This window comes from Oryctolagus cuniculus, chromosome 19, assembly GCF_051225735.1.
Source record: "Oryctolagus cuniculus isolate XC-2025 breed Fujian yellow rabbit chromosome 19, ASM5122573v1, whole genome shotgun sequence".
NCBI lineage: Eukaryota > Metazoa > Chordata > Mammalia > Lagomorpha > Leporidae > Oryctolagus > Oryctolagus cuniculus.
This window is the reverse complement of record NC_142885.1, coordinates 65558384-65567567: the sequence shown is the minus strand read 5'-3', so window position 1 is coordinate 65567567 and position 9184 is coordinate 65558384. Positions and strand designations below refer to the sequence as shown.

The 9184-nt window shown below is 44.7% G+C and overlaps 1 long non-coding RNA gene across 1 annotated transcript in view; it reads right to left on the bottom strand.

Annotated features, from left to right (window-relative positions):
• Nucleotides 1-852: 852 nt before the first annotated feature.
• LOC149120635 (uncharacterized) overlaps nt 853-9184 on the bottom strand; it is a 75758-nt gene continuing 67426 nt past the window's right edge. Inside the window, exon 4 of the long non-coding RNA XR_016225937.1 lies at nt 853-1444. This is a non-coding gene — a long non-coding RNA (uncharacterized LOC149120635). The remainder of the gene's footprint in view (nt 1445-9184) is intronic.

Genomic DNA, 9184 nt, shown 5'->3' with positions numbered 1-9184 from the left:
TCCAACGAACACAGTAGGAAAGGGAAAGCAGTGAGTCTGGTGGTGAGAGCAGAACCTATCAAGTCTAGACCTCATCTCTCAACGCCGGCATCTTTGGTCACCCTGGCCTCCCCACCACCAGGCGCAGGGGTTCCCGAGTCTGAGGCTGTGGACTCATCGAGAAGGCTACTGTTGACCATGAGCTCTCACACTGAACTCCACCGCACCGTGAGCATCTCAGGATATGTTGCTTAGACCTCCGAATTCTCCACCTGGTTTACTTCTAATCAGGTGATGACCAGAATAAACGCAAGTTGCAAATCACCTTCATACTAAGTACAGAGGTGAATTCCTGCACTTGCTCTTCCTTTTTGTTTCTACCTAAGTCTGGCCCACGTTCAATACCACATATTGCAGAGGGAAGTGTTCCCAGTGAATGATAGGAAGTAAATGTGCTCCCGGCAAAGAGCAATATAGGAAGGCGAGCTGCAAATGCCTTGCATAAGAATTTTGATGATCACAATCTCATGGCTGGATGTGTCTCCTGGTTATCATCCTTGTCTGCGTTAACTTTGCAGTGGTTTGCAAGAAAATACATTTAGGGAAACTTTTCTTTTCCTGATTGCAGCAATAATAGAACTATACATCCATTTAATACAGATCTCAAAAAGCCACAACGCTAGCCTCATCTTCAAGAGAACAAGTCAGCTTTATGGAAAGTCAGCTGGCCCCCTCAAAAGTTGATCTCCCTCCATTGCAGAATTTTGGTTCTAAATGGAAGACTGATGAACCTGACAATTCTAAATTTGCAAGTGAAGGTTCAGGAGATATTAATGCTATTCTGTGTGATGTAACTATTAGGGAGTTATTATCATCACAGAGGACAAAAGACTAAGAAAGTTAATATGTAAAAATATACCTGAAGCTAAAGTTTTCGACTATTAAATCCCATAATGGCAATTAATATCTTTAATTGCTCACATTACATTAGTGTCATTAATTTGGATTCTGTTGGTATCAAAGCCTGTGTGCATTCAATTTGTGAGAGTGTTTGAATTTTTATGGCCGTGTAAGAGCCAGGAGCATGAGAGTTTAAGTCCTCGTTGCTGGTCACCCACATTTAACTGAAGCTATTATAAGAACACTGAGTTGATACTGAAGAATTTACATTGCTTCTCCTCTTCACAAGCTATGTGAGCAACACTAAAGTTTACGGATGCACTGTCAGTTAGTTCCTTCTCTCCAGGGCCTGTTTTGGCAATGATCTTCAAAAGTATCCCTGGTATCAGGTTCCAGCTGCCAGGAAGACAGAATCCATCACTGCCAGAGCCCCTGGATACAAAACAAGAAGAAAAAGCCCAGTCCCTCAGCTCCACCAGCTCCAGCTCCAGCCCGAAGTTCCCTGCGTGGTGACGAAGGTTCACTTTCATCCTCTTGGAAGGTGACAGGCTGCAGCGCTTCCCACCTGGGGAGACGGAAGAAGAAAGAAAACTCAGCTTGTCCTGGAGAAGAGCTGTCAGCCACACGGACCCCTCTCCTTGAGCAAGCTGCCCGGCATTACTGGGAAGTTATCTAACATGTCAGAGAAAACACCATTGATTTTTTAGTCTGTTTTGTCAACTAGTCAATAAACCTTGCTTTTTCCTGGATTTTTTTTTTTCTTCTAGAGCTCCCTGCCTCTGCAGAGTTCCTTCCTCCCTTCTCCCTGTTGCTGTCTTGCCCTTCTCTATCTCTGTCTGCCTTTCTCACCCATCTCTCTTGCTCAGTTTTCCCATATTTTCCCTCCTTCCCTTTAGTTCTTCACTTCTCTATTCCTTTCCTCTCCTTACAGTGTTGTCAGCAAGTAGTTATAATAGCTCCTCAGTTATTCAAACTCAGCCACTACCAGATGCATGGTAATTCATCCATGTGATTCCTTTCTTTAAGATAAATGAAGATTGATTTTTATTTAGCAACACTAGTTTTGAAGCAGGTAGAGATGTTAAAGATAGTCACTGCTCGTCATGCCTGTTTGCTTCACGGTAGCATCTCAGGACAGCAAAAAGTCCCAGCGCCTTACAATTTCCCTTTATTGTTGGAGTGATTACAAAAAGAAGCCACTGGCAGATCTTTCTACCATCTTTAGATCTTCTTCTTAAAAATTTGAAGGGGTTGTGAGATAGTAAATGGGACTCACCCTGTGCCAGATACTGTTGTATATTACAGAGTTGTACAGTCCATTTTTGCATGAACCTGGTGAGGCAGATTTGATTATCACCGCCTTATGGATGAGAAAGCTGAGGCCCCCAAAAGATATTTCTTCCAGCCCTCTGCGATGCTAGATCCTCTCAGAAGGGGTTCCACTGGGAAGAGATGTGATCACTATAGTTAACTCAGAGTTAGTGCCTGGGCCACATGCCCGGTGTGCCTAGTGTGCACTATGCCACTGTATTCAGGGGAACACAACCTGTGGTCTCCCCCAGGGCTACAACCAACCAATTACAGCCTCTCTTGCATCTTCCTGTTCCCTTAACTCAGCAAACATGCTCCAATCTGAGATGAGGCTTCCTCTCTCTTCTTACCCTTGGGGTGCTCCCACCTGAGTGACCCACACACTGGTCAGCATGGGCTGGGCTTGGCTGCAGAAAGAAAAAAACCATCTTCGTGACTGTGAATAGCACAGGGGGCTTCTTACCCAAGCTCACTGCCCATTGGCATTGTCTGGGACCCTGCCTTTTCTAGTGCTCAGGGACCATGCTGAGGCAGGCTCTTCAGAGAACACTGTGGGCGAGAAAGGAGGACGGGGAAGGACCAGCTCCCCCATTTACTTTGTAAAATCATATCAATCATTTTAGGTGCACAATTCACATAGACACATTGTTACACCACCATTCAGATGATCTTTGAATATCGGTAATATTTTCTCTCTCATATTTCAGGTTCAAGGAAATAATTGAGTTGACTTAAGTGTGTAACTTCCAAAGCCAATGATTCAAAATAATGTCAAGAAATTAATAGTTCTATGCATTTCCCCTTTGATCATCTAACAGAGTTGGCTTTCAGTGATGTGTGAACACAGAAAAGCTAAGTGTGAATCATTATATTTATATTTATTTTATACAATGTATTTATTTAAATTGATAACATGTTTATATAACAAGAAAATTGCTATTTTGAATCCCAACTGCCTTCTGAAGAGAGAACATGGTGGGAAAGAGAACAGATTTTATTTTCCAGGGAATCTTGGCCCTTTTGGAGTTAAGATTTGCAGCGAAGAGATGATGTGTTGAATTTATCTCCTCCTTCTTGCCTGTTCTTTTCTTCCTCAACCCTTCCCCTCTTTCCCTTCCATTCACAAATATGCATTGATGGGGTCAGCCTGTCAACTGCTTCATTTCCGATCCAGCGTCTTGCTGATAGACTGGATCCCCTCCCACCTGGCTGTTGCAGGCATCTGGGAGTGAACCAGCTATGGAAGATCTCTCTTTTTTCACTTTTTATGTGTTTAAAGAACACAAATTTCTGTGCTTCATATATACAATTTTTTACAGATCTATTTATTTTTATTTATTGAAAGAGTTACAGAGACAGGTAGAGACAGAGAGAGGTCTTCCATCTCTGGTTCACTCCCCCAAAAGGTCATAATGGGTCTAGGAGCTTCTCTCAGGTCGCCTGTGTGGGTGCAGGGGACCGAGCACTTGGACCATCTTCTACTGTTTCCCCGGAGTATAGCAGAGAGCTAAATTGGAAGTGGAGCAGCTGGGACTCGAACCGGTGCCCACAGGGATGCCAGCACTGCACGCAGGGGCTTTAATCTGCTGCACCACTACCCAGGTCCCTATACATACAGTTTTTAGAGCATAATGATATGTCCCATTGTACCCTCACTCCCTCAAATAAATAATGTGTGTGTGTGTGTGCATTGAGCTTTAATCATGCTAAAATATGAGTTCTTAAATGTACTGGGAAGAAAACAATGAATCAGGCAGACAAGGCTCTGACCAGAATATCTAGAGAGAAGCAAGTGGAGGAGTACATCAGCATAGCAATAAAACCCTTGCTCTTGTGTTTTGAAAATACTGTCCATGCAGAGCTGGAGCTAAGCACACTACCATCCCTCCCTGAAGTTCTCCTAAACCAATAAGTCATCCCTGAGAAGAAAATGACCGTGGGGCTGTTTTCCTCAGTGGCCTCTTCCCCACGTTTTTCTCCAACTGCAAGCTGACACCAGGCTCACCCTCATGAAACCCAGGGATAGAATTTGCCACGTGGCAGGGGAGGTCAGAGTTGGAATCCTGCCTCTGATAATGACTGGGACAGTCCAAACTTGGAACCCAACTCAGCAAGCAATAGGGCACAGAGCACAGACCTTCTAGAAAGATCCAGGGTATGTGGTCATCGTGTTGACAAACAGGCACTTGTCAAAATGGCTGTAGAGGGGCCGGCGCCATGGCGCAGTAGATTAATCCCCGACCTGTGGTGCCAGCATCCCATATGGGCGCTGGTTCTAGTCCCGGTTGCTCTTCTTCCAATCCAGCTCTCTGCTGTGGCCTGGGAAAGTAGCAGAGGATGGTCCAAGTGTTTGGGCCCCTGCACCCTCATGGGAGACCAGGAAGAAGCACTTGGCTCCTGGCTTCGGATTGGCACAGCTCTGGCCATTGTGGCCACTCAGGGAGTGAACTGACAGAAGGAAGACCTTTCTCTCTGTCTCTGCCTCTCACTATCTGTAACTTTACCTCTCAAATAAACAAAATCTTTAAAAAAATGTCTGTAGAAGTAGTGCATTAGTGTTGTCTACTTAATGCAAAGGAACATATTTACTGCACCCTATAGCAGAAAATGATCATGAAAACACAAACCATTCCATTTAGAAATAATCAGAATTAATCTCTTTGTGCATTTCCTCACCATACATTTTATATCTCTGTTTTCCTCAAATTTTGATTAGACTTTATTAATTCATTCTTGCATTCTCTCAACAAATATTTATTCAGCCACCGCTGTGAGTCATATGCCTAGGATACAGGCTTGGACAAGATAGATGTTATCATTGGGCTCATGGAGAGACTTAGCTAGGGAAACATTTTAAAACATCCATAAGACTTCAGTTTTACTGTGGCAAAGGAGCGATATTCTACACACCTGTTTATGGACATGTGTCAACCCTGGGAATAGACGTGTTTCATCATAGGGTAAGTGTGTATTTGTTTTATAGTAAACAGTTAGGCCTTCCCTTACCACAATTGTACCATTTGTTTTCTTGTCCCAGCACTGAAAGAAAGCGACATTCACTCCATGGCATTACTAGTGTTTGCTGCTGTTCATCTTTCCAAGTTTTGTCATATTTATGAGTAGTGGCAAAACTCATAGAAGAATTTTTATCAGTTTTATCGCCCAAATGGAAAGATTCTAGGTGTTCAGGCAGAAGAGAATGGGTAAATAAATTGGATATATTCATACAGAGGAATACGTCTGAGAAATAAACAGGAGCAAAGAGATTATACATGCAGTCACATAAGTTAATTACAAAGCCACGATGCTGCAGGAAAATACATATTATAAAAAAGAATATGTGTTGGCCAGCGTCGCAGCTCACCAGGCTAATCCTCCGCCTAGCGGCGCCGGCACACCGGGTTCTAGTCCCGGTCGGGGAGCCGGATTCTGTCCCGGTTGCCCCTCTTCCAGGCCAGCTCTCTGCTGTGGCCAGGGAGTGCAGTGGAGGATGGCCCAAGTACTTGGGCCCTGCACCCCATGGGAGACCAGGAGAAGCACCTGGCTCCTGCCATCGGATCAGCGTGGTGCACCGGCTGCGGCGGCCATTGGAGGGTGAACCAACGGCAAAAGGAAGACCTTTCTCTCTCTCTCTCTCTCTCACTGTCCACTCTGCCTGTCAAAAAAAAAAAAAAAAGATTAAAAAAAAGAATCTGTGTTTTATAACCTTAATTAAGACCTGGAATAAGCAAAGGTAATCCATGGTAGAAGATTTTAGGACACTGGGTACATCTGTGGGCACGGGAGTCAGTGTGGAGACGGCTTTTTGAGGTTCTGGCTGTGTTCTATATCTGGTATAGCGGATGTGGACCCCCCCTTTGTATGCATCTGTCAAAACTGTGGGCTGCGCATTTGGCATAGTGGTTAAGGTGCTACTTGGGCTAACTGCATCCCATAGCCAGTTTTCCCCGGGGCCAAGTCCCAGCTCCACTCCCAATACCAGCTTCCTGCTAATGCACACCCTGGAGGGTGCAGGTAATGAGGTAAGTGGTCAGGTCCCTGCCGCCCACCTAGGAGACATGGACTGAGCTCCCAGCTCCCAGCTTTAGCCTGGCCCAGCCCTAGTAGTTGAGGATTTGGGGGAGAGAATCAGTCTCTGTCTTTCAAATAAAATAGAATAATTAAGACTTGCATATTTTATTCTATACAATTTTTACCTTAAGGGAAAGACTGGAAAAAAAAAATAAGCAAACACAAAGATACGCTACTTCACTCTCCTCTCAGACATCATTCTAGAATAACAAAAGGAGAAATGTGAGTGCATGCTCCATTTTTGAAGAAACTAGAGAAAGAAGGTAGCTCGCTCTCTCTCTCTCTCTCTCTCTCTCTCTCTCACACACACACACACACAAACACACACACACACAACTCCCAGTTCAAGTGCAGTTCAAGTTGATTGGAAAGAGGAAGAGGACAGGACATACCAGATGCAAAACAGAGTTCTTCAAAATGAGAACACAAACACTGAGTCACAACCACTAACTTATATATATATATATATATATATATATATATATATATATTGGACAGGCAGAGTTAGACAGAGAGAGACAGAGAGAGAGGTCTTCCTTCTGTTGGTTCACCCCCAAGTGGCCATTACGGCCAGCGTGCTGCACCGATCCAAAGCCAGGAGCCAGGTGCTTTCTCCTGGTCTCCCATGTGGGTGCAGGGCCCAAGCACTTGGGCCATCCTCCACTGCACTCCCGGGCCACAGCAGAGAGCTGGCCTGGAAGAGGGGCAACCGGGACAGAATCCGGCACCCCGACCGGAACTAGAACCCAGGGTACCGCCGCCACGGGTGGAGGATTAGCCAAGTGAGCCATGGCGCTGGCCCCACTAACTTGTCTTGTAATATGAAGCATGGTATACCGAGAGCAACTAATGGCTCCTTACCCATTTGCCCCAGCAGATAAGTGAAGCACACACACACATACACACACGCACACACGCAGCCATGTTGTTAGGAATTTACCTGCAGATGAGCAAGACGAGGAAAAAGGCTCTGAAATAGAAGGGTTTCTGTAAATGATTGAAATTGGTTCTGGGAGTGGAAAAAAGTCTACACAAATTAACTTCCCGTGAGTGTTGTCTCAGAGTCAAAGGGCTCCAGAGAAGTGCTAGACTCAGATGATTTTAAGTGGGAATTTCATCAAAAGCAAAAGGATTTGGTCACTCCCACATTAGGCAGCCATTTCTAGAACTTGGGGAAAACAGAACCTTCCAAATTCTCACTGTGAACTGACCACGACGTTGATAGCCAATCCTACCAAAGACAGCAAAGACCAAGCTCACCTGCATCAGGTGTATCCAAAATCAGATACAAAGACTTCTGACCCCTTCTGCAGGAAGGGGGTGCAACCTTGACACCTGGATTTTGACTGCTTCTGCCCAAGCCCGCAACTAACCTCACTGTCCAGGTCTCCTCTTCCCCTCTCCCGGCCTCTGTGCTGCCTCTGGGCTGGGGGCAGCGTCTCAACTCATTTCTCACAGCCACACCTCCCTGTGTGGTATCTTTCCCTGTTCCACTTGGTCAGGCTACCAGTCCATCCACTTTCTAACTTCCATAAAATGCTAAAATATTCCATTCATGCCATTATCTTCTAACACTTTTATTGTTATAGGTGTTTAAGTTATTTTATTTCTTTCATCTCATTTGAATGGCATTTCCAGAGGGAGACATGACATAAACATATGGCCAATACATCTGTTTAATCAGTAGCCCTTAGCACCGTGCTTTGCATAAAATCACTCCAATCTCCTGATTGCACCCAAAAAAATAGCAGTAATTCGTAACATCATCCAATATTTAGTCGGTGTTCAGATTCTGATTGTACCATCAATGTGTTTTATCATATTTTCTAGAATAGGTCTTTTAATCTGTTTCTTATATTTAATAATCATTAAATTTTAATGCCATTCATATATCTCTAGGCCAAAAATTATTAGCTAATAATCAGTCTAATGAAGAACTAGTATCTAGTATATGAATAAACTATAGGCCATGTCAATATTTGCCATTTTTGTTAGTTCAAACCAACTGTTCAGTAGCTAAGTGTTTTCACACATGTGTGTCCTTAGTCCCATTTTTGCAAACCTAAACGACGCACCAGGAGGTGTGCCATGTGACACGGTTTAAATGCTCTGTGCTAAACACATTCTGGATACTTTAGAAATCAGTTTTCCAAAGTAGCTGTACATATAAGTGCCTATTTCTCCTACTCCCTAGCACTAGGCTCAGTGTTTTGTAAATCTACCCGAACAGGGGCCAGCGCCATGGTGCAGGGGGTTAACGCCCTGGCCTGAAGTGCCGGCACCCCATATGGACACCGGTTCTAATACCAGCTGCTCCTCTTCCAGTCCAGCTCTCTGCTATGGCCTGGGAAAGCAGTAGAAGATGGCCAAGTGCTTGGGCCCCTGCACCTGTGTGGGAGACCTGGAAGAAGTACCTGGCTCCTGGCTTCGGATTGGCACAGCTCCGGCCATTGTGGCCATCTGGGGAGTGAACCAGTATCCATGGAAGACCTCTCTCTCTGTCTCTACCTCTCTCTGTACCTCTTTCAAATAAATAAAATAAATCTAAAAATAAATAAATAAATCTACCTGAAGAGCAAAAAAAAAAAAAAAAAAAAAAAAACCTGCCTCTTGATTTTGCTTGCATTGTGTACCTGTATTAATGAGGCTGAGCTCTTGGAAAATTTGTTTGTTTATTTTATCTCAAGGTACAAAGGCAGATCTTCTATCCACTGATTCACTCCTCAAATGCCTGTAGCAGCCAGGGCTAGGCCAGGCCAAAGCCAGGAGCCTGGAACTCAATCTGGGTCTGCCACATGGGAGACAGGGACCCAACTTGCTGACCCATCACCTGCACCTCCCAGGATGCGCATTAGCGGGAAGCTGGGATAGAAGTGGAGCTGAGACTGGAACCCAGGCTCTAGGACACCCACTGTACCAAAGA